We start from the raw sequence: 24,703 nt of genomic DNA on the forward strand, positions 1-24,703 counted from the left end.
TCAAGAGACTACGTGGGGATGCTGAAGACATCTATTTGCTTTATTTCAAAGGATGTGCATGGAACATGTACATGTAAATGATGTATATCACTTCTTCATTACACTGTGGTCAGTGTTGTTAATAATTACAGAAAGCAGTCATTCATTAGATGTCTGAGCAGTACTGTGGTTCCTGCCAGGCTGGGACGATCACTAAAAGGAGAATATCCAATGTTTCCAACCACAGCACCAAACCAGCCCAGTCAAGAGCCATGGACCAGAATAGACTGTGAAGTCATGGTCTCATGGTGATGACAAGTCTGGTCTCTCTCTCTCTCTCTCTCTCTCTCTCTCTCTCTCTCTCTCTCTCTCTCTCTCTCTCTCTCTCTCTCTCTCTCTCTCTCTCTCTCTCTCTCTCTCTCTCTCTCTCTCTCTCTCTCTCTCTCTCTCTCTCTCTCTCTCTCTCTCTCTCTCTCTCTCTAAGCTCTCGTCTGTCCTCGGTTGCAACACTCACTACGATGTTACAAACTGCCTCTGGATGCAACGTCAGCACAATAACTGTTCGTCGGGAGCTTGATGAAATGGGTTTTCATGGTTGAGCAGCCGCACACATTCCTAAGATCACCATGCTCAATGCCATGCGTTGGTTGGAGTTGTAAAGCTCACCACCATTGGACTCTGGAGTGAGGAATCACGCTTCACCATCTGGTAGTCTGATGGACGAATCTGGGTTTGGCGGATTTGAGGAGAACGCTACCTGCCCCAATGCATAGTGCCAACTGTAAAGTTTGGTGGAGGGTGAATAATGGTCTGGGGTTGTTTGTCATGGTTCGGGCTAGGCCCCTTTGTTCCAGTGAAAGGAAATATTAATGCTACAGCATACAATTACATTCTAGACCATTCTGTGTTTGCAACTTTGTGGCAACAGTTTACAGAAGGCCATTTCCTGTATCAGCATGACAATGCCCCATGCACAAAGCGAGATACATACACAAATGGTTTGTCGAGATCGGTGTGGAGGAACTTGACTGGCCTGCACACAGCCCTGACCTCAATCCCATCTAACACATTTGGGATGAATTGGAACGCCGACTGCGAGCCAGGCCTAATTGCCCAACATGAGTGTCCGACCTCACTAATTCTCTTATGACTGAATGGATGCAACTCCCTGCAGCAAAGTTCCAACATCTAGTGGAAAGCCTTCCCAGAAGAGTGGAGGCTGTTATAGCAGCAAATGGGGGGATCAACTCCATATTAATGCCCATGATTTTGGAATGAGATGTTTGACGAGCAGGTGTCCACATACTTTTGGTTAGGAAGTGTATCGTCTGTCCATAGTAAATGTGAAATATGGTCTAACTAGCAGTTTTTGGGCTATAAAAGGATTTTCAATACAGTTTGATCCTCTGTCCTGTTCAAAACACCCTGTTAAACCCTAGGGAGAGAGAGCAGTAATCCTTCTGAGTGTATTTGACCCGCCTTTTGCTATCACGGAAACAGCCTTATTACCAACTCCATTTTCAACATTGAAATAACAGCTCCATTTTGTATTTTTCTCTATTAGTCTTTGCTAATGGGCCTGCAGTGGTAATCCTTGTTTCAACAAGTGCTGGTTGTCTGACAGGTAGGGAGGGCAGAGTCAGTCCCAGGGTTTAGCACAGCTTTTCTGGAGCTAGAAACACGGAAGGAGCAACTCCAACCCTCACTACCGTGTAAGTTATTGATAATGCATGCTGTGATAAACTATTTCCCAAGTTGGGATTAATAAAGTAATACTCTACTCTCTACCTTTAAGGCCTTTGTAGAACAGGAGGGTTTCACATGTCAGGGCAGGAGTAACCATACATATACCTCTCTCTATGTTTTATATTCTAGCTGCCTGGGTTGATGTAGTGCAGTAACACTGTTTATTCATATGTCATCTTACAATGCTTTATAATCAGTGCAGTGTTTGGAAGGGACCTGGTCTAGCTGTTGTTCAGTGTTTCCAGACAGTGTAGTTCAGGACTCGTTTACTCTTAGTTTGTTGATGCACCAGCTTGTTTCGTGGTAAGTCTGCCAGACCAATTGTACAAACTCTGAGAGAGTTCTCTTACAGGTTTATTTGCCTCTTATTCTAAACTTGACCAATGAACCAAACTTCTTTTGTGCAGCTGAAAAAACACATTGTACAGTGAATGTGTCACAGCCATGTGAAGACAAACAACAAACTGGATGTGAGATAAGGTTCTCTGTTTGGTCTTGGGTGTTTTATTTCACCAGAATATGTTTCTATCACTCGCAACATGAACTCTCTCACACACGGGTGCTTATAAACATGGGCACCGACACACAACCACACTCCTACGCATGCAAATTCACACTGTCTAATCACGCAGATTCACACGGTCTAATCACACACATTCACACTATGTCTAATGTCCTTGCCCTCCTGTTGAGTAGAAGGAATGTGTTTTTCATCAAAGCTGATTTAGCACAACCAGAGCTTAATAGAAACATCAGTGAATCAAATTACACATTTACACATATAATTGACTGATCTTTGCACAACCGGACCGCAGGTGACCTGTTGTAGTTGCATGCAAACTTCCCTTATACACTGACCTACTTCTAGCTCTCTGTAGGCCCTGTCTTCTAGGCCTCTGCTCTCCCTCTGTCCCCTCACCCCCCGTCCCCTCACCCCCGTCCCCTCACCCCCCATCCCCTCACCCCCCGTCCCTTCACCCCCCTGTCCCCTCACCCCCCGTCCCCTCGTCCCCCGGGACCTATGTCCCTGCCCACCCACAACACTCATCTTCTCTTAGCCTACACCTCTAACCTGAAGCCTTAAATAGAGCCTGCACCCTACTCTCTGTCTCTCTCTTCTAACCCTTTGCCAAGTTCCACTGAAGATACTTTGTTTACTTGCCAGACTATTTGTCTTTCATTAACTTTATTACAAGGAGCTTCCCTTGCTTCTCTTCAGTCAGTCCCCTGATGTATTTAGCTCTCTGCTTGCTGTGTGGTCCTCTCACAGTCAAGGGAAAAGGCTAGGAATCTCAGGAGAACACGCTACCCCCCCTCTCTCTCTTCCTTCTAATTATTCTTCCACCCATCCCTGTTTTACCATTTTATCTGTTTTGTACAGTTGTGTAAACCACTCTTCTCAGTAGTGGGTATACTCAGTTGCAGGGTGAGGTAATTTAAGTTATGCTCACATGGCGTGTCTCAGCATGTGTCCTGGGCCTCTCAGGGTTGAGCATGTCCTCGCTGTCCCAGAACCACCTCATATCCATAACCACACGGTCTTCCACCACCTGAGTCTTAGTGAGGGGTCAAGGGTAGGTTGGGACTGTCAGAGAGCTCAGGGGTACAGTTTTTGAGATGTGACAAATGCATCATTTCAATGTTTGCTTCAGATACCTGTAGTAAAATAATACTCCAAAAAGGTTGGTGAACTTTTACTATACGACCCACCTACTGTACCATCCATAATAGATGTGTTTATGTGTGTTTGAGTATCTAGTAGTGCTGTAGTTTAGACTAAGGGTTACTATGAACCTAACTGATGCCAGTGTATGTCTGCTGAGTCTGCCCAGTGTGAGGGATAAGCCTGTGGTGCTGCCCATTAGGCACGCTTTCACCCCATTGTCCCCCCGTGAGGACTCTGTCTGCCTGCACGGCCAAAATACACATCAACCAATGTTTGGTGAATCTATAAGGGAGGGGAGGGGTGGTGGAGGTGACAAAAGCACTGGTTCTGGCAGTAGGCAGGAAAGACAACAGGGACAGAGGGAAGAGAGGGAAGCACTCAAAGCAGTGTCCCTCTACTTCCTGTTGACAGGGATTAACGACAGTGGGCATGCCCTCACACTCTGTCCCTGCCACAGTTACACTTGTATCCATCTATCATCCAGCTACAGTACTTCATGTGTCCACTCCACTGACTCACTCTAAGGAGATCTACTGTGCTGCCTAACAGCAAACATTTCTTTCTTTTGTTCGTTGTTCTCTTTCTTTCTTTCTTTCTTTCTTTCTTTCTTTCTTTCTTTCTTTCTTTCTTTCTTTCTTTCTTTCTTTCTTTCTTTCTTTCTTTCTTTCCCAGTGGGTCAGAAGTTTACATACACTCAATTAGTATTTGGTAGCATTGCCTTTACATTGTTTAACTTGGGTCAAACGTTTCGGCTAGCCTTCCACAAGCTTCCCACAATAAGTTGGGTGAATTTTGGCCCATTCCTCCTGACAGAGCTGATGTAACTGAGTCAGGTTTGTAGGCCTCCTTGCTCGCATACGCTTTTTCAGTTCTGCCCACACATTTTCTATAGGATTGAGGTCAGGGCTTTGTGATGGCCACTCCAATACCTTGACTTTGTTGTCCTTAAGCCATTTTACCACAACTTTGGAAGTATGCTTGGGGTCATTGTCCATTTGGAAGACCCATTTACGACCAAGTTTTAACTTCCTGACTGATGTCTTGAGATGTTGCTTCAATATATCCACATAATTTTCCTGCCTGATGCCATCTATTTTGTGAAACCCACCAGTTCCTCCTGCAGCAAAGCACCCCCACAACATGATGCTGCCACCCCTGTGCTTCATGGTTGGGATGGTGTTCTTCGGCTTGCAAGCGTCCCCCTTTTTCCTCCAAACATAACGATGGTCATTATGGCCAAACAGTTATATTTTTGTTTCATCAGACCAGAGGACATTTCTCCAAGAAGTACAATCTTTGTCCCCATGTGCAGTTGCAAACTGTAGCCTGGCTTTTTTATGGCGGTTTTGGAGCAGTACCTTTGTACCTGTTTCCTCCAGCATCTTCACAAGGTCTTTTGCTGTTGTTCTGGGATTGATTTGCACTTTTTGCACCATAGTAAGTTCATCTCTAGGAGACAGAACGCGTCTCCTTCCTGAGCGGTATGACGGCTGCGTGGTCCCATGGTGTTTATACTTGCGTACTATTGTTTGTACAGATGAACGTGGTACCTTCAGGCGTTTGGAAATTGCTCCCAAGGATGAATCAGACTTGTGGAGGTCTACAATTTATTTTCTGAGGTCTTGGCTGTTTTCTTTTCATTTTCCCATGATGTCAAGCAAAGAGGCACAGAGTTTGAAGGTAGGCCTTGAAATACATCCACAGGTACACCTCCAATTGACTCAAATGATGTCAATTAGCCTATCAGAAGCTTCTACAGCCATGACATCATTTTCTGGCATTTTCCAAGCTGTTTAAAGGCACAGTCAACTTAGTGTATGCAAACTTCTGACCCACTGGAATTGTGATACAGTGAATTATAAGTGAAATAATCTGTCTGTAAACAATTGTTGGAAAAGTTACTTGTGTCATGCACAAAGTAGATGTCCTAACCGACTTGCCAGAACTATAGTTTGTTAATAAGAAATTTGTGGAGTGGTTGAAAAACAAGTTTTAATGACTCCAAACAAAGTGTATGTAAACTTCTGACTTCAACTGTATATATATACACACACACACACGCAGTACCAGTCAAAAGTTTGGACACACCTACTCATTCTATCAGAACTCAGGATTAGACCCAGATGCAGACAGCTAGAGTCACAGATGTTTATTGACCCAAACAGGGGGCAGGCAAAAGACAGGTCAAAGGCAGGCAGAGGTCTGTAATCCAGGGCAGAGTCAATAAGGTACAGAACAGCAGGCAGGCTCGGGGTCAGGACAGGCGGAGGTTCGTCAACGGGTCAGAGTCAGGCAGGTACAGAACGGCAGGCAGGCTCGGGGTCAGGGCAGGCAGAATGGTCAGAACTGGGGAAACAGAACTTGAGAACGCAGGGAGATGGGAAAATACGCTGACAAGACGAAATGGCAACAGACAGACAGAGAACATAGGCATAAATACACTGGGGATAATGAGGAAGATGGGCGATACCTGGAGGGGGGTGGAGACAAGCACAAAGACAGGTGAAACAGATCAGGGTGTGACATATTCAAGGGGTTTTTCTTTATCTTTACATTGTAGAATAATAGTGAAGACATCAAAACAATGAAATAGCACATATGGAATCATGTAATAAGCAAAAGAATGTTAACCTCTGGGCGGGCTCGGGACGGACATTCAGCGAAAAATCCTATCGCCATTAGCATAACAAAATTTTATATTTTTATTTTTCAAATATAGGACTATGTTATATCGTTTTATAGATACACCTCTCCTGAATCCAACCACGTTGTCCGATTTCAAAAAGGCTTTACAGCAAAAGCAAAACATTAGATTATGTTAGAGGAGTATATCGTAAAAGTAGCCACATAGCCATTTTCCGACCAACCACATGCATCACAAATAACCAAAAAACAGCTAAATGCAGCACTAACCTTTGACAATCTTCATCAGATGACACTCCTAGGACATCATGTTACACAATACATGCATTCTTTTGTTTGATAAAGTTCATATTTATATATAAAAACAGCATTTTACATCGGCGCGTGACGTTGACTAACTATTTTCCCTCAAATGCGTCCGGTGAAACAGCGCTACAATTTACTAAATTACTATTCTAAAACATTTTTAAAATGTAATATTGTCATTCTAAGACTTATAGATTAGCATCTCTTGAAAGCACCTGCAATGCCAGATTTAAAAATAACTTTACTGGGTAATCACACTTTGCGATAAAAGGGGATGGGATACTCAGAAAAATAGGCTAGCAATAGAGGTCAGCGCCATCTTGGAACAATCGCATATCAAATCTAGTCTTGTTTACTATTGTCAATAATCCCTTACCTTTGATTATCTTCATGAGAAGGCACTTCCAGGAATTCCAGGTCCACAACAAATGTATTTTCGTTCGAAAAAGTTAATCCTTTACGTCCCAATAGCTTGTTCTTGTTAGCGCGTTTTGAAGGCTGCTCCAAAAGTACCGTTGGCCGCGGGACTTCTCTCTCAACAAAATGCATTTTTTTATTTATTTAGGTTCGTTCAAACATGTCAAACGTTGTATAACATAAATCTTTAGGGCCTTTTTCAACCAGAGATCCAATAACATTCAAGGGGGACGATTGCATTGTCTTTCAAAACGTTTCGAAAGGGGAGGGTAGCCGGGGCGCCGGCGTCATAATGGTGATGGCCCTCCTCATGTGACCACGTTCCACAGACTCTCATTGTGTCAGTTTTCACAGTAGAAGGCTCAAACCACTTTGTAAAGACTGGGGACATCTAGTGGAAGCAATAGGAAGTGCTCAATGAACCATTGCTCACGGTGTGATTTATAGGCAAAGTGATGAAGTTGAGTCAGCAATTCAGAATTCCACTTCCTGTTATGATCTGTCTCGGGGTTTTGACTGCCATATGAGTTCTGTTATACTCACAGACACCATTCAAACAGTTTTAGAAACTTTAGGGTGTTTTCTATCCACAAGTATTAATTATATGCATATCCTAGCTTCTGAGTTTGAGTAGGAGGCCGTTTAATATGGGCACGAATTCTTTTCAAAAATCGCTGTAGCGCCCCCTATCCTAGGCGACCGTCAAGAGGTTAACCTCTTACATCTAGATGTTCCGCTAGCGGAACACCTGCTCTAATATCCAATGATAGGCGTTGCGCGAATTACAAATTCCTCAAAAATACAAAAAATTCAATTTTTCAAACATATGACTATTTCACAGCATTTTAAAGACAAGACTCTCCTTTATCTAACCACACTGTCCGATTTCAAAAAGGCTTTACAGCGAAAGCAAAACATTAGATTATGTCAGCAGAGTACCAGCCAGAAATAATCAGACACCCATTTTTCAAGCTAGCATATAATGTCACAAAAACCCAGAAGACAGCTAAATGCAGCACTAACCTTTGATGATCTTCATCAGATGACACACCTAGGACATTATGTTATACAATACATGCATGTTTTGTTCAATCAAGTTCATATTTATATCAAAAAACAGCTTTTTACATTAGCATGTGACGTTCAGAACTAGCATACCCCCCGCAAACTTCCGGGGAATTTACTAACAATTTACTAAATTACTCACGATAAACGTTCACAAAAAGCATAGCAATTATTTTAAGAATTATAGATACAGAACTCCTCTATGCACTCGATATGTCCGATTTTAAAATAGCTTTTTGGTGAAAGCACATTTTGCAATATTCTAAGTACATAGCCCAGCCATCACGGGCTAGCTATTTATACACCCGGCAAGTTTAGCCTTCACCAAAATCAGATTTACCTTAACAAAAATGTTATTACCTTTTGTTGTCTTCGTCAGAATGCACTCCCAGGACTGCTACTTCAATAACAAATGTTGGTTTGGTCCAAAATAATCCATCGTTATATCCGAATAGCGGCGTTTTGTTCGTGCGTTCCGGAAACTATCCGAAATGGTAAATCAGGGTCGCGCGAATGGCGCAATTCGTGACAAAAAATGTCTAAATATTCCATTACTGTACTTCGAAGCATGTCAACCGCTGTTTAAAATCAATTTTTATGCAATTTATCTCGTAAAAAAGCGATAATATTCCGACCGGGAATCTCCTTTTCGGCAAACAGAGGACAAATCACAAAGACGGGGGCGGCCAGGGCACGCGCCTAAGCCCACAGTCCCTTGATCGGCCACTTGAGAAAGGCGATAATGTGTTTCAGCCTGGGGCTGGGATGACGACATTCAGGTTTTTCCCGGGCTCTGAGCGCCCATGGAAGACGTAGGAAGTGTCACGTTAGAGCAGAGATCCTTTGTAAAAGATAGAGATGGCAAAGAAGTTCAAGAAATGGTCAGACAGGCCACTTCCTGTAAAGGAATCTCTCAGGTTTTGACCTGCCATTTGAGTTCTGTTATACTCACAGACACCATTCAAACAGTTTTAGAAACGTTGGAGTGTTTTCTATCCAAAGCCAATAATTATATGCATATTCTAGTTACTGGGCAGGAGTAGTAACCAGATTAAATCGGGTACGTTTTTTATCCAGCCGTGAAAATACTGCCCCCTAGCCATAACAGGTTAAACAAATCAAAATATATTTTATAATTTAAATTCATCAAAGTAGCAACCCTTTGCCTTGATGACAGCACCTGTAATGCTTTTCCAACAGTCTTGAAGGAGTTCCCACATATGCTGAGCACTTGTTGGCAGCTTTTTCTTCCCTCTGCGATCCAACTCATCCCAAACCATCTCAATTGGGTTCAGGTTGGGTAATTGTGGAGGCCAGGTCATCTGATGCAGCACTCAATCACTCTCCTTCTTGGTCAAATAGCCCTTATACAGCCTGGAGGTGTGTTTAGGGTCATTGTCCTGTTGAAAAACAAATGACAGTCCCACTAAGCACAAACCAGATGGGATGGCGTATCGCTGCAGACTACTGTGGTAGCCATGCTGGTTAACTGTGCCTTGAATTCTAAATACATCACTGACAGTGTCACCAGCAACGTACCATCACACCTTTTCCTCCATGCTTCACGGTGGGAACCACAGATGCGGAGATAATCCGTTCACCTACTCTGCGTCTCACAAAGACACGGCGGTTAGAACCAAAAATCTCAAATTTGGACTCATCAATCCAAAGGACAGATTTTCATCAGTCTAATGTCTATTGCTCGTGTTTCTTGGCCGAAGCAAATATTTTCTTCTTATTGGTGTCCTTTAGTAGTGGTTTCTTTTCAGCAATTTGACCATGAAGGCCTGATTCACACAGTCTCCTCTGAACAGTTGATGTTGAGATGTGTCTGTTACTTGAACTCTGTGAAGCGCAATCTGAGGACCAGTTAATTGCTGATTTGTGAGGCTGGTAACTCTCATGAACTTATCCTCTGCAGCAGAGGTAACTTTTGGTCTTTCTTTCCTGTGTCCTCATGAGAGCCAGTTTCATCATAGCTCATGGTGGTTTTTGCAACTGCACTTAAAGAATCTTTCTTGAAACTTTCCGTATTGACCTTCATGTCTTGAGGTAATGATGGACTGTCGTTTCTCTTTGCTTATTTGAGCTGTTCTTGCCATAATATGGACTTGGTCTTTTACCAAATTGGGCTATCTTCTGTATGCCACCCCTACTTGTCACAACAAAACTGATTGGCTCAAACGCATTAAAATAACATCAAATTGATCAGAAATACAGTGTAGACATTGTTAAAGTTGTAAATGACTATTGTAGCTGAAACGGCAGATTTTTAATGCAATATCTACATAGGCATAGAGAGGCCCATTATCAGCAACCATTACTCCTGTGTTCCAGTGGCACGTTGTGTTAGCTAATCCAAGTTCATGATTTTAAAAGGATAATTGATCATTAGAAAACCCTTTTGCAATTATGTTAGTACAGTTGAAAACTGTTGTTCTGATTAAAGAAGCAATAAAACTGGCCTTCTTTAGACTAGTTGAGTACCTGGAGCATCAGCATTTGTGGGTTCGATTACAGGCTCAACATGGATAGAAACAAATAACTTTCTTCTGAAACTTGTCAGTCTATTCTTGTTCTGAGAAATGAAGGCTATTCCATGCGAGAAATTGCAAAGAAACTGAAGATCTGGTCCAACACTGTGTACTACTCCCTTCACAGAACAACGCAAACTGGCTCTAACCAGAATAGAAAGAGGAGTGGGAGGCCCCGGTGAACAACTGTGCAAGAGGACAAGTATATTAGAGTGTCTAGTTTGAGAAAAAGACGCCTCACAAGTCCTCAACTGGCAGTTTTATTAAATAGTACCCACAAAACACCAGTCTCAACGTCAACAGTGAAGAGGCAACTCCGTGATACTGGCCTTCTATGCCTATGTAGATATTCCATAAAAAAATCAGCCGTTTCCAGCTACAATAGTCATGAACAACATCAACAATGTCTTCACTGTATTTCTGATAAATTTGGTGTTCTTTTAATGGACCAAAAAATGTGCTTTTATTTCAAAAACAAGGAAATGTCTAAAGGACCCCAAACCTTTGAATGGTAGTGTATATATAATATTCTATTTGTTGCAAGAATTTTGTATAATCATTTAAATTGAAAAAGTTACATCATAGCAGCCACAATCTTTTTGCTATATTAAAGCTGATCAACGCCCGTGACATTACATTCTTCTTGTCTGCTAAATGAACTAGTGTAGCCCACAGCCATATGGTATAGCCAGATCAGGGCCTAACATAAGGACAACTCGGAGTATGCTATTCTGTTCTTCTGTAATTGACTACATTTTCTTCATATCATGTTTCTTTAGATCTGTCTAAAATAAATAATGTGATGGTGTAGGCTAAACATTTTGTGATGGTGTAGGCTATACTAAATTGATTAATTCAAATTTTTTAAATGTAGATGTTCCAAAGTTCTGCATCAGTGGCTTGTTGGCTATGCATGGAAGCCAGGGGATGCTAAAACGTGTTTATGTTAATTAAGGGTCAATTACCGTGAGACCGGCAGTTATTTGCTTGATAATCACCAGCTGATAAGATTTCATGACCGCCACAGCCCTATCCCCGAGGGATAGCTCAGACACAGAGCAGGCAGAGGGGATTATGGGTAATGGTAACAGGGATGGAGAGTGGAGGATGGAGGGAGATGTGAGGTGACCAGTGATGATGTGTGTTGGTCAGAAGTCTGACCTGCTCAGAGATAATGCCTTTCATTGCTCTGGCTTTTTCCCCCATTTTCCACTGGCTGACTTTAGAGAAGGCTAAGTCACCGTCTTTTGATCACATCTTCAAATGAGTCATGTTAATGTATGAGCTCATGGTGTAGATGAAAGAGCTCTCTGTAGAATAGCCCAGCGGGAGTGGCTCTTTGTGTTAGTGCCTACTGCCTACTGCTGCTGCTCCCCCATACTGGGGAGAGAGACTCCTATAGGGTTACAGTACAGAGCATCAAAAACACTTACTCTGTATGTGAGTGCATTGTGTGTATGGTGACACTAACAGCATTGGAAATGTGTAAGCATGGTTAAAGCCATACTATGAGAGAGATTGAGAGATTGAGAGAGAGAGAGAAATACAACCCGTATTTATGTTTTTTCATTTTCCCTTTTGTACTTTAACTATTAACACTGTATATAGTCATAATATGACATTTGAAATGTCTTTATTATTTTGGAACTTCTGTGAGTTGTAATGTTTACTGTTAATTTTTATTGTTTATTTCACTTTTGTTTATTGTCTATTTCACTTGCTTTGGCAATGTTAACATATGTTTCCCATGCCAATAAAGCGCTTGAACTGAATTGAGAGGGAGATAGGTGACAGAGATATAGAGAAACAGATGGAGAAGTGTAGGCTCCACTCTCTGTCCTTCATGGTGAAGAAGTGAGACTTGTTCTTTTGGGGACGGAGAGCTGAAGTGACAGAGCAGAGACAGTGACAGATGTAGTGTGTACTGGAGCCTGAAGCATGACTGAGGGGCTGGGATATCGCCCGGTAAGCAGAAACACACATGCACACTCAAAACACACTCAAAAACACACACACGCGCAGACCAGCAGAGCCATGCTGTAACTGAAGGAAGGGAAAAAAGATGTATAACCTAGTTCCCATCCAATAAATGTCAGGCAGGACACTCAACATATTTCTCTGCCTGCAGGGAGCCTAGAGGACCCTGGGAAATGAGCATGTGTTCTATTGACCTCCGAGAGTTGATTCAATCATGGAGCTCTTTATTGAGGTGAAGGGAAAGTCATGGACAGTGTACACTTAAGGTTATTGGGTAGTAGAGTCCGTTTTAGGGCCAGTGAATGAAGACAAATAAATGAAATTGTTGACCTAATTGGACAGTGTGCCATTTGAAAGACAGTTAGGCTTGCGGCAGGGTCTAAAGTTGAACCACAAAGCATCAGGTTGCCCTCTATGGATGAGGTAATGAGTCACATAAATACCCACACTTCCACAACATCACTCATACACATTCTTACATGATACACACTCTTACACGATACACACACACAATACACAACTGTGCGTGTGTGCATACATGCTTACGTGTGTGTGGGTTGTTCCATACTTAGTGGATGGCTGCATGGACACCAGAGGAGGGATCTAACCTGATGGGGTTGCGTAATGGGATCCTTTCAGATGTATACAGAAGAATTGCAGGGGAGTCAGGCAGACATGTATGTACTGGACCTGTATCCTCTTTGTCCCAGTCAAGCCTCTCTCTCTCTCTCTCTCTCTCTCTCTCTCTCTCTCTCTCTCTCTCTCTCTCTCTCTCTCTCTCTCTCTCTCTCTCTCTCTCTCTCTCTCTCTCTCTCTCTCTCTCTCTCTCTCTCTCTCTCTCTCTCTCTCTCTCTCTCTCGATGGTGAAACAAGAGCTGTGTGTAGTATATTACATTCTAAGAAAGACATACACTGGGCTTGGCTTTGATGGACAGGGACATGAGTTTCCTTAAAAAGCTGGAATTGCTAGTGGAAGGAGGGGGAATGGCCATCATCTGAATGAGAGAGAGAGGAGAGCAGGAGAGAGAGAGAGAACCTACAAGATTATGGGGTGGGGGGGATGTAAGCCAGCTCCCCCTGATGTGGATCTGAGGATATGTGTCAGTATGTCAGGCTGGGTGATTGATAGATTGGAGGCGGGAACCCCTTTCACCTCTCTCTCTTTCTCTCTCTCTCTCTCTCTCTCTCTGTTTTTCTGTGTACTCCTCTTTGATTGAAGTCTCTGAAGAGGGGTTGCAGTGAGAGGAGAGGGGGATTTTTTAGCCTTGGCTCTGTATTGAGGAGGCGTTATTCCCTGATGCCTGTGTATGGACGTGGAGACACTGCCAACAGGCTGATTGTAGGTGCTCTCCAGTCTCCGCTCACAGCCATTAAGGTGGATAAATAGCATGGTTTATTTTCATTAACTTGGGTCAGTTTGCCTGTGAGGTGTGCGACCTCCACATTTCCTATTAAGTTTCCCAGCGCCCTCTTCTCCCGTCAATCCAGTCTTCCTATGTTTGGATCATTCACAGAACACGTTCACTAACTTATAGAACATATATGGGGACAGATTGTGTGTGTGTGTGTAGAGTCTGCGCATGGCTGAGTGTGCTGAAACATACTGTCTAAATACATTCCTTCCCATTCATTCCCATAGGTTCAGCGTTTCCACAGAGCAGGGAGAAGGCTGATTCATATCAAAGTGCCAACACTCCGGGAAAGTGTGCCTTTGGCCATCAACACAGGCAGGGGGGAAAGGAAGTAGAGTCTCTCTGAGACGTGGGCCATGTGGCTCTGGGCTGTGTGGCCCAGCCGCTGAAGGCTCAGAGCTGTTAGTCCTCATCTCTCTTTGTTGTGTTTGTTTTTCCTCCGTTTGGCTAACGTGTTGTGTTTCTCTGGGAGTCTCTATGGCTTCTTGTGTGTTGACATGAATGAAATGACAGCTGCTAGTTTGCAAGACAGAAAAAAGGCCATACAGGCCAAAAGGATGTTTTCATAAGCAGAAGAAGAAAAAGCACCATTCATTTCTACATTAGATGTTGCTTTTAGCCTGAATGTGTGTTAGGAGGATCTGTATATAACCCACCGTTCCCTGCTCCAGCTCTACTGATCTCATATAGCCTAGAAGCACAGGAGATGGGTTGTGGCCTCTTTGGGAGGATGGAGATACACACATACACAACTCCAAAATAATGGAGAAAAATCTATTGAGCAGTAGAGATGCTTTTAGAATGTCTATTTTCTTTCCTTTCCTCGCCCTCCCCTCTACTGTTGCTCTGTCTCTCCTCTTGTGATGATAATGGGCAGGCTTTGTGAATAGTGAATGATCAGCACTGTGGGGGGTTCCTCTTTATTAGGAATATAGAGGATACTTCTTTCAAGGCGTATGGCTGAATGTCTTTTTTTTCTCCTCTACTCTTTTTTTGTGCCTATCTTTAGAGAATAAATTGCTGACGAGGAGAGAATTGCAAGCCACAGGGGAATGGAATAGGAATGGGTGGAGGGAGATGACTGGCCGGGGGATTCACATCTACTCTGCCAATTAAAGTTGAAATTGTGTGTGTGTGTGTGTGTGTGTGTGTGTGTGTGTGTGTGTGTGTGTGTGTGTGTGTGTGTGTGTGTGTGTGTGTGTGTGTGTGTGTGTGTGTGTGTGTGTGTGTGTGCGTGCATGAAGCTTCCAAACCATTATGTGTATCATGCTTGTAGATTTGTGTCAGAGTATGTTTTCTGGTGCGTTTGAGAGATACGGTCACATTCAATAGCCCATTCCAAACATATAGGGAGAAAACAAGCACAAATATGCTGTGGCGTGATTTCACCCCTGCTCTTCTCACCTTATGAGAATGAGAAAATGGGATTGGCTGAACAGGTTGGCTGTCGTGCTCTGTGGATCTGGGGCCCCTTAGCAGATGTATGCTGGCTAAACATCTATCCCTTAGGCATGTTCTCCTTTTGTCCACAAACCCCAGAAGACTTCCCAACCTACACATCTAATGATGGAATGGAGGAAGAAAAATCCCCTTACTGGCTCCCAGCTAGTGGCCACTCGATCCATCACAGAGGCTAATGTATTCAGCTGTAATTGTTATCTCTGAGACACTCTTAATCCTGGACCCGCTGCTCCTGTCACCAAACCTTATTTATGTCCAACACATTTGTCTTCTCCCCTTTTTTGTTGGCAAATTGCAATTTTTCAAACCACTGTTGTCACCTTTTTCCTGTCTCCTTTCTCCTCACCCTAATACCTTCTCTGAATAGTGGGCTAGCAAAATGCTGTCGCCTACAGATAGCATGACAAGCTCGCTGGAGAAAGACAGACCGACAGATAGGGAGGGAGGGGAAGCAGGGTGAAAAGAGAAGGGTGGATAAAGAGAGAGAGAGGGGGAGAGAGAGATGCAGGCTGCTGTAGTCAGGCAGGATTTGGTCAGTGTAGAGCTGGAAGATATGGACAAAACCCATGTCGTGATAAATGGACATTGTTTGCGATAGTAATAAATCTGCGATAAATTACAATAAATACTTTTTTGTGGAGGTGCTAGACCTGGAAGATATGGACAACAAGTCATATCGTGATGAATTTAGATATTTTGCTCGATAACAACAAATACAACAATATATATATATATATATATTTTATGGACAGTTACTTTACTTTAGCAGCAGGGCTCTAGACAATTTTTTTCCACTGCCAAGTAAGACAACTGGTAGCCTATGATGTTAGCCTATGATTAAAAAAAGTATACATTTCATCTAATCTAGGAAATACATGATTGATATTTTGATTTGCAACCTGTCAAAATAGGATCCCGAATGGTGATATTTATTTTGGGCTCTTCAGAGAATTTGCCGACATCTTTGTTATTCACCACAAACATTTGTATTTGTATTTGTGTTTATTATGGATCCCCATTACTTCCTGCCAAAGCAGCAGCTACTCTTCCTGGGGTCCAGCAAAATTACGGCAGTTTATACAATTTTAAAAACATTACAGTACATCCACAGATTTCACAACACACTGTGTACCCTCCGCCAGATTGCTAACTCTAAATATGATATTGTTGCTAGATAGCCATGTAGGCTAATTGGTTAATGTAGGTTAATGTCCTTCAAAAGCTTTCCAGCGCTAGGCCTAGGCTACTTAATGTAGGCCTATTCACTGCAAATGGTCAAAACCATACTAACTACAGCCTACTCCGGTTGTAAAGTGGTACCATGAACTCAATATTAAGAGGTGAGAAATACATGATATACCCCCAGAAAGCTGGTACTCTCCTCTCTGTAACTATAACAACAGTAGTTGCTTTGAAAATTGTATTTTTTCCGCAATGGCATTCTGAGCAACGGTCATGTGCTTGTGCTTCACAGAATGCATCTCTCCCTCCTCCTTGCTCACAGTGGGAAGAGGGAGTGGGAGTCAGCAGGCGACAGCCAAACAGGGAACGGCAGATACTTTCATAGCTGGAATTAACATAATGCATATATTACTGTTGAACAGTAATAGTTTTAGAACAATCTACAGAAACATTGTGTAGAAAAATCACCGGAAATTACAGATGTAAGCAAAATGCTTTGGTAAGAGGAAGGCAATGTCTGTGTCGGTAATGTTCGGTTTATCGTCCTGAGGTCCTGATAGTTAATGTATCCTAACCTGGGAAGGCCCCTAGCACAAAGAGCCACTGTGAGTCTCAGGGATACGGGCCCTGGTGTGTCTCCTTCCCGTTTCCACTGCAGCCTGATCTACAGATTAGACTTGAGGAAAGGAAAGAACATAGTTACTGTTACAACCTCACCCTGTTAGCCCATTCAGTCTCATACTAAACTAGTGCTGCATGCAGCTGTAAAATAATGATTATGTCATATAAAAATCAAATTTTCTTTTGATTCTATTCACTGCAGGCTTCAAGTTACTAGCCCTATCAGGTATGAGGGAAAACTCTGATCCCAAGTTACGAGCCTTTTCAGATCAGAGGGAAAACTCTGATCCCAAGTTACTAGCCCTTTCAGATCGGAGGGAAAACTCTGATCCCAAGTTACTAGCCCTTTCAGATCGGAGGGAAAACTCTGATCCCTCTGTATCCTTCTTAGCTGACACTCTTATATCTGTCCCTATGGTTACTTCAGTCATGACAAACCGCTGTTTCCTACCCGACTATGGTTGTATAATGTATTATTTGGATGGTGGATCAGTATACTGGGTGAGAGCACAGACAAGCAGGCAAACAGGCAAACAGTATCTGATCAAATACAGCAAGCTATTAAATGACCCAATATTCACTCAGGCTGTGGCTTTTGGCACTGCACACCAATCAGAGCCGAACATCTGCGTGTGTGTGTGTGTGTGTGTGTGTGTGTGTGTGTGTGTGTGTGTGTGTGTGTGTGTGTGTGTGTGTGTGTGTGTGTGTGTGTGTGTGTGTGTGTGCGTGTGTGTGTGCTCACCGGGTCTAGATTAATCACAGTTTCCTAGGAGTGTACCTACAGGCTGTTACATGGGAATGCCTATTTGTTTACAGACTGGGGTGCTGTGAATGTGATGAGCTATTTCTGAACTCAAATAAGTTGACAGCAGACTCGATTTTCTCCACGTGCTACTGAATGCTATGAGCACCCACCTATCTCTGTTTCTTTCAACAAGGTCATCCCCCTACCGTGTGTCATCTCCCCAGCGGCAGGCTGGCGGCCCAGGGGTCCTGTTTTAGCAGGTGTTTATGTTTCTGTCTGATTTATAGGGTTAGAGATGAGATAAGAGCCTGCCAGCCCAGCGCTGCACTGTGGTGCTGTTGGGTAATCCTGCTGTCTGTCAGGCAGCCTGAGAGGAATGGTCTTGTCTGGCCGTGTGTTTGCTGAGGTCTTCGCCTTATCCATCCACTATCTGTCACTGGCCCTAGTCCACACACAGCAGGCCAGAGCCCTACGCTACAGTCAGGACCCTTCACCTACACACCAGACCACCGTGACCCACTCCCCTTATCACTGGACAGGGTCAATGCTATCTCCCTGGGGTCAAAGGTTATCTGGCCTCCCCTCTGTCATGGCCATTCCCACCTAAACTCAACGATCAGCCGCCAGAGCCTTTTTATGTGCTGGGTGGCACTCACTGCTTGTTCTTGTGTACATTGATTGTCTGTATGTACCTTGTATGCTATTATCTCGCTCAGTAAATATTTTTTTTTAAGAGTTGGAAGTTCCAGTGTCCTGGTCCTATGACATGTTAACGTCTATTACACACTACCACAGTTGATCTTTGTATAACCCCAAAAGGGGATTCAAACACACAATATCTGGTCACAACATCACTCCATAAAAGAATGGGATATGCAGTGCATTTTGAAGTGGAGTGGGCACACTTTCAGTGTTTCCCATTGTGTTGTAGCAGCGGTGTTGTCAGTTTGCTGTGTGTGTGTATCGGTGTCTGTGATTAAAATGCAGACCTAGTAGGCTGTCATTAAAGTAATCAAAGTGCTTGTGTGATCAGAACGAGACGGACAATTAAATACTTACCATGCCATAGCAAACCACACACCAGGCAGACACCTACATTACTGAGGAATTCAACCCAGTGTTTTTTACTTTGTGGCTTTTTAGAAAAAACACTCCGCCAAGCCGCCAAGCCCATCGAGTGTGATTCCCTCACTACTTGACAGTCATTGATGTGCATATTGTTAGCTTTGGAAAGTGGAATGGGGTCACTCAATAGGCACTAATGCGCCAGCATTATTATACTAGAACTGCTAATGTGCAGGACGCAAAGCCACTTTGGCTTCCATTGGTTGCCACGGCGACGGAGCGTGGGCTTTTGTTGTTGCCACACCAGACCATTCACCTTAGCGTCAACTAACGGCAGCATACCGCTATGAAACAGTCAGAACGATCAAAATAAACCAAAGTACTTCAAAGGAACAAATGTTTTTCACAGTTCTAAAATCCAGTAACACATATATACAGGTGTTGATCATTGGTCACTTAGATCCAGATCCCATCATCTCCCATAATTCCCAGATCTATTGTGAATCCTGCTGCAATCCCATGTGAACCCTGTGGAGCCATGCAATTTTATTTTTATTTAACCTTAATTTAACTGGGCAAGTCAGTTAAGAACAAATTCTTATTTTCAATGACAGCCTAGGGGGGATATGTTAGCTGCCTTGTTCAGGGGCAGAATGACAGATTGTTACCTTGTTAGCTCGGGGATTTGATCTTGCAACCTTTTCTGTTACTAGTCCAACACCAACCACTAGGCTTCCTGCCGCCCCAAGCCTTTGAAACCATGAGGCAGGAGGGATAGATGTCAGTGACTCTCCATTTGAGGTTAAAAGACAAATACTAATTTGTTAGCCTTGCACTACAATTGATACACCTGACATTGCTGGCAACTACTTTATTGAGGGAAAAAATATTCGCTACGACTGTGATATGTGGTTCTCACCTAGCTATCTTAAGATGAATTCACTAGTTGTAAGTCACTCTGGATAAGAGCATCTGCTAAATGACAAATGTAAAATGGAGATGGAGAGATTGGAGGCCTGTCACTCTCAGACCACTCTCGGTTAGTTGTGGAGCATAAGTGGAAAACCATGAATGGGTTAAAACACATTTCAATTCACTGTAGAGAATTTCTATAGGAGGCAGGAGAAGGGGGGGAGGGAGGGAGAGAGGTAGACTTAGTGAGGAAGAGAGAGCATGATAGACACAGTAGGGTGCGCACTAGAAAGCTTTGACAATAGTGCAGGGGGCAGGTGAGAGGACATTTCATTGGTGATATACTATAATGTCCCTACCTCCTAAAAGACACACAAAGAGTTTTCTTGGTGCTACTGTAAGGATGAAAAAAAGGACAATTCCTATGTATTGTTTCCAATGTTATTCCAATGTGACCAAACATTCTGGCATCTCATCCAACAGGGTGTAGACTTGTGATTTCTAACATACAGTGGGCCGGGGGGAGAGAGAGAGGGAAGATTGATATGGAGGAGAGCGAGAGGGAAGGGAGAGGGAGTTAGAGGGGTAGAAAAGAGGGAGCGAGGAGGGATGTCAGAGGAAAGCTGGATAATTAGAGGCAGAATTCGTTCTTTTGTTCCTGCTGTTGCATTCATTCCAAACGGGATGTGTGTGTGTCTGTACGTCTCTGTGTGTGTGTGTGTGTGTGTGTGTGTGTGTGTGTGTGTGTGTGTGTGTGTGTGTGTGTGTGTGTGTGTGTGTGTGTGTGTGTGTGTGCCCCCCTCCTCTACCAGGCTGTGTGGAGGGAGCGTCTCTTCATCTCCTCCCATAGGAACACTTTGTTGTGTTTAGGCAGGCTGCTTCTGTTCTGATGGAGCTCTTGCTGTTGTTGATTCACCAAGCTTGCTAATTGAAAGCCTTGGCAACCAGGTAATCGCAATTTCCAGGAAGAGCATAAAGAGGTCTAAAATTAGACAGACAGACAGACAGACAGACAGACAGACAGACAGACAGACAGACAGACAGACAGACAGACAGACAGACAGACAGACAGACAGACAGACAGACAGACAGACAGACAGACAGACAGACAGACAGACAGACAGACAGACAGACAGACAGACAGACAGACAGATGTTCACATTTCTTTATGGTTTGTGGTGTGGTAGATGCCTACATTGTAGGACACACACAGAGACAGACAGACAGACAGACAGACAGACAGACAGACAGACAGACAGACAGACAGACAGACAGACAGACAGACAGACAGACAGACAGACACATGTTCACATTTCTTTATGGTTTGTGGTGTGGTAGATGCCTACAGATATAGACACTGTAGGAACTCCCTAGTGAGATGAGAGCAGAGAGGTGGTGAAACTGAGAGGGTAGTGTGTGTGTGTGTGTGTGTGTGTGTGTGTGTGTGTGTGTGTGTGTGTGTGTGTGTGTGTGTGTGTGTGTGTGTGTGTGTGTGTGTGTGTGTGTGTGTGTGTGTGTGTGTGTGTGTTTGTGTTTGTGTGTGTGTGTGTGTAAAGGAGAGAGAGGGGGATAGAGAGAGGGAGAGATAGAGACAGGGAGAGAGAGTGTTGATGGTAGAATCATTCATATTCACAGTACCAGCAGCCTCAGTCTGTCTCCACTGAGCCTTAACCCCACCCCTCCCCCCAAATATGAATTCTCCCTCGCCTCTATTTCAAGGTCTAGGGTCTTTGTGTTTCAGTGTATTTGTTTGTATGTGTGCATGCTTTTTTGTGCATGCATATTTTGTGTTTGGTTGGGTTTTGGGAATCAGGGGTGCTCTGCCTCTCTCCAAGAACGAGGAACATACGTCCAGGGAGGGGGGAAGGTAGGACAGAGAGCAGTAGATTTCCGGTAGAATCAGAAAGCTCCAATAGGGTCATTTAGTATGGTCTCTTTGTGAGAGGGATCTTGCTCTTATCATAAACACAGCTGGGAACAATCAGCATGCAGAGATTCACAAACACACACCACAACACACTTTGCACCGTAGAGAAAACCTGGGAAAACAACATTTACCCATTTCCATGTGTCTTTCAGATCTGCATTTGGTTACTATATAAAATGTTTTTTCAATTACATTTGTATCCACCTCATTGCTTGGGGCTTATCTTAAGAATATTAATTGATTGCATCCTTGACATCAGGTTAAATTGGACTTTGAAAATAAAATATATGACGTGATGACAGTGGATTTTGGTTTTGGAAACAGAGAAGAGATAAGGAAATACTGTCTAATTTTCTCTGCATGCCACTGCAATACACACCATGGGTTGGAGAAGCCATTAAGAGGAAGAAGTCCATGGGCGTGGGCATGCAGGGAAGGAGTGTGTGTGTGTGTGTGTGTGTGTGTGTGTGTGTGTGTGTGTGTGTGTGTGTGTGTGTGTGTGTGTGTGTGTGTGTGTGTGTGTGTGTGTGTGTGTGTGTGTGTGTGTGTGTGTGCATGTGTGTGTGTGTGTGTGTGTAAATATAGCAAGATTCAGAAGTCCCAGTGCTGCAACTCGTGTCGCTCTGAACATCCCTTTCTGTAATTATCTTTCCCCCACAGTCCCGTCCCTCCCTACCTCTCTTTGTCTGCCTTCTCTCTCCCCTCTCTCTCCCCTCGGCTCACAACACCTTGTCTCATGCTGTTTTCATTTGCGCTCTTTTGTTAAATAATTTGCCTGTGCAATAGCCTTGGGACGTCTGAGAGAAACAGTAGATAAAGAGAGTTTACCACAGAAAGGGAAGGAGAGGAGGAGGGATGTGGGGAGTTGCAAAAGGATAGAGTTTTATATCATGAAATGTCATGTAATTGATTATTTTGTGCTGCATAGAATTGCAGCCCTTGTTGACATATTTGCTTTGTCTCTTTGAGAGATATTGTGAGATTTCAGATAGGTTTGTATCGAGTGGATGGATTAGTCAATTTGATTAATTTAATTTAAATAAATTAAAAAAGAAAGGTCTTCCTTTCCTTCCTCTCCTCCTCGTGTGTGTGTGTGTGTGTGTGTGTGTGTGTGTGTGTGTGTGCGTGCGTGCGTGCGTGCAGGGCTGTGATAGTCATGGAATTATGGATGCCGGTTATTGGCCAGGCAAATAATCACGGTCACCATAATTACCGTTCGAATAGCATTTTTAAATTTTTTTATGTAATATTTTCTCTTCTCCTCCGCTCCTGATTGCATGTACTAACATAGAAATAAAATGAATAGAACGGCATTCTTATTCAAGTCAATAATGGCATAATGGGTGGACTGGCAGCTTTTGCGAGTGTACCCATAGGAGCAAAGCAGAAAGTAAAAGTAGAAAGTGTACCCATCAATACATGCTGTGATTTAATGATTCAACTCAACTGACATCACAGAGCCACATCAGTTGACATCATTTGAATTAACTACAACACCTTGCTTGTTTAAGCAAGGAGCAATAAAGTTTCATCACTGTCACATATAAATGATTGGAGACGGGCGCAGGAATTTGTAATAGGAGGTTTTAATAGTCCACCCAAAATATGCAACATGCCATGAAAAGGCACGGGGACGAAGCCCAAAACAAACACGTACAAAAACACAGGGATGTAACTCAAACAGAAGAGCGGGGTAAAACCTCTAATAAATACACGGGACAAGACCCGTAATACACTACACAGGACTAGACCCGTAATACACTACACGGGACTAGACCCGTAATACACTACACGGGACTAGACCCGTAATACACTACACGGGACTAGACCCGTAATACACTACACGGGGCGAGACCCATAATACACTACACAGGACAAGACCTGTAATACACTACACGGGACTAGACCCATAATACACTACACGGGACGAGACCCGTAATACACTACACGGGACGAGACCCGTAATACACTACACGGGGCGAGACCCATAATACACTACACAGGACTAGACCCGTAATACACTACACGGGGCGAGACCCATAATACACTACACGGGACGAGACTCGTAATACACTACACGGGGCGAGACCCATAATACACTACACAGGACTAGACCCGTAATACACTACACGGGACGAGACCCATAATACACTACACGGGGCGAGACCCATAATACACTACACGGGACGAGACTCGTAATACACTACACGGGGCGAGACCCATAATACACTACACAGGACTAGACCCGTAATACACTACACGGGGCGAGACCCATAATACACTACACGGGACTAGACCCGTAATACACTACACGGGACGAGACCCGTAATACACTACACGGGACGAGACCCGTAATACACTACACGGGGCGAGACCCATAATACACTACACAGGACTAGACCCGTAATACACTACACGGGGCGAGACCCATAATACACTACACGGGACGAGACCCGTAATACACTACACGGGGCGAGACCCATAATACACTACACAGGACTAGACCCGTAATACACTACACGGGGCGAGACCCATAATACACTACACGGGACGAGACCCATAATACACTACACGGGACGAGACCCGTAATACACTACACGGGACTAGACCCGTAATACACTACACGGGACTAGACCCGTAATACACTACACGGGGCGAGACCCATAATACACTACACGGGACTAGACCCGTAATACACTACACGGGGCGAGACCCATAATACACTACACAGGACTAGACCCGTAATACACTACACGGGACGAGATCCATAATAACAAGTGCACAATACACGCAGCACGAAAGCCGAAATGACAAAGCACAGGTACTCACAGACCAACGGACATGGGTACAATAACCGACAAGACAATGGTGAACAGAGGGCACATATCTACAATTACTTATCAGGGGAATTGGAACCAGGTGTGCATAATGAGACAGTTCAGTGAGGCCGGTGACGTAGACCTCCGGAACTGGTGCACCGAATGAGTAGCAGTACTGGGGAATCCGTAACAAATAGTTGTTAAGAGGTTATGTTACCATGGAAAC

At 43.7% G+C, this 24,703-nt stretch overlaps 1 protein-coding gene across 6 annotated transcripts in view; it reads left to right on the plus strand.

The window, feature by feature from the left end:
- LOC106568094 (roundabout homolog 1) overlaps positions 1-24,703 on the plus strand; it is a 262,979-nt gene that overhangs the window by 127,331 nt on the left and 110,945 nt on the right. The window lies entirely within an intron of this gene.

The sequence above is a fragment of the Salmo salar genome, chromosome ssa13, assembly GCF_905237065.1.
Source record: "Salmo salar chromosome ssa13, Ssal_v3.1, whole genome shotgun sequence".
NCBI lineage: Eukaryota > Metazoa > Chordata > Actinopteri > Salmoniformes > Salmonidae > Salmo > Salmo salar.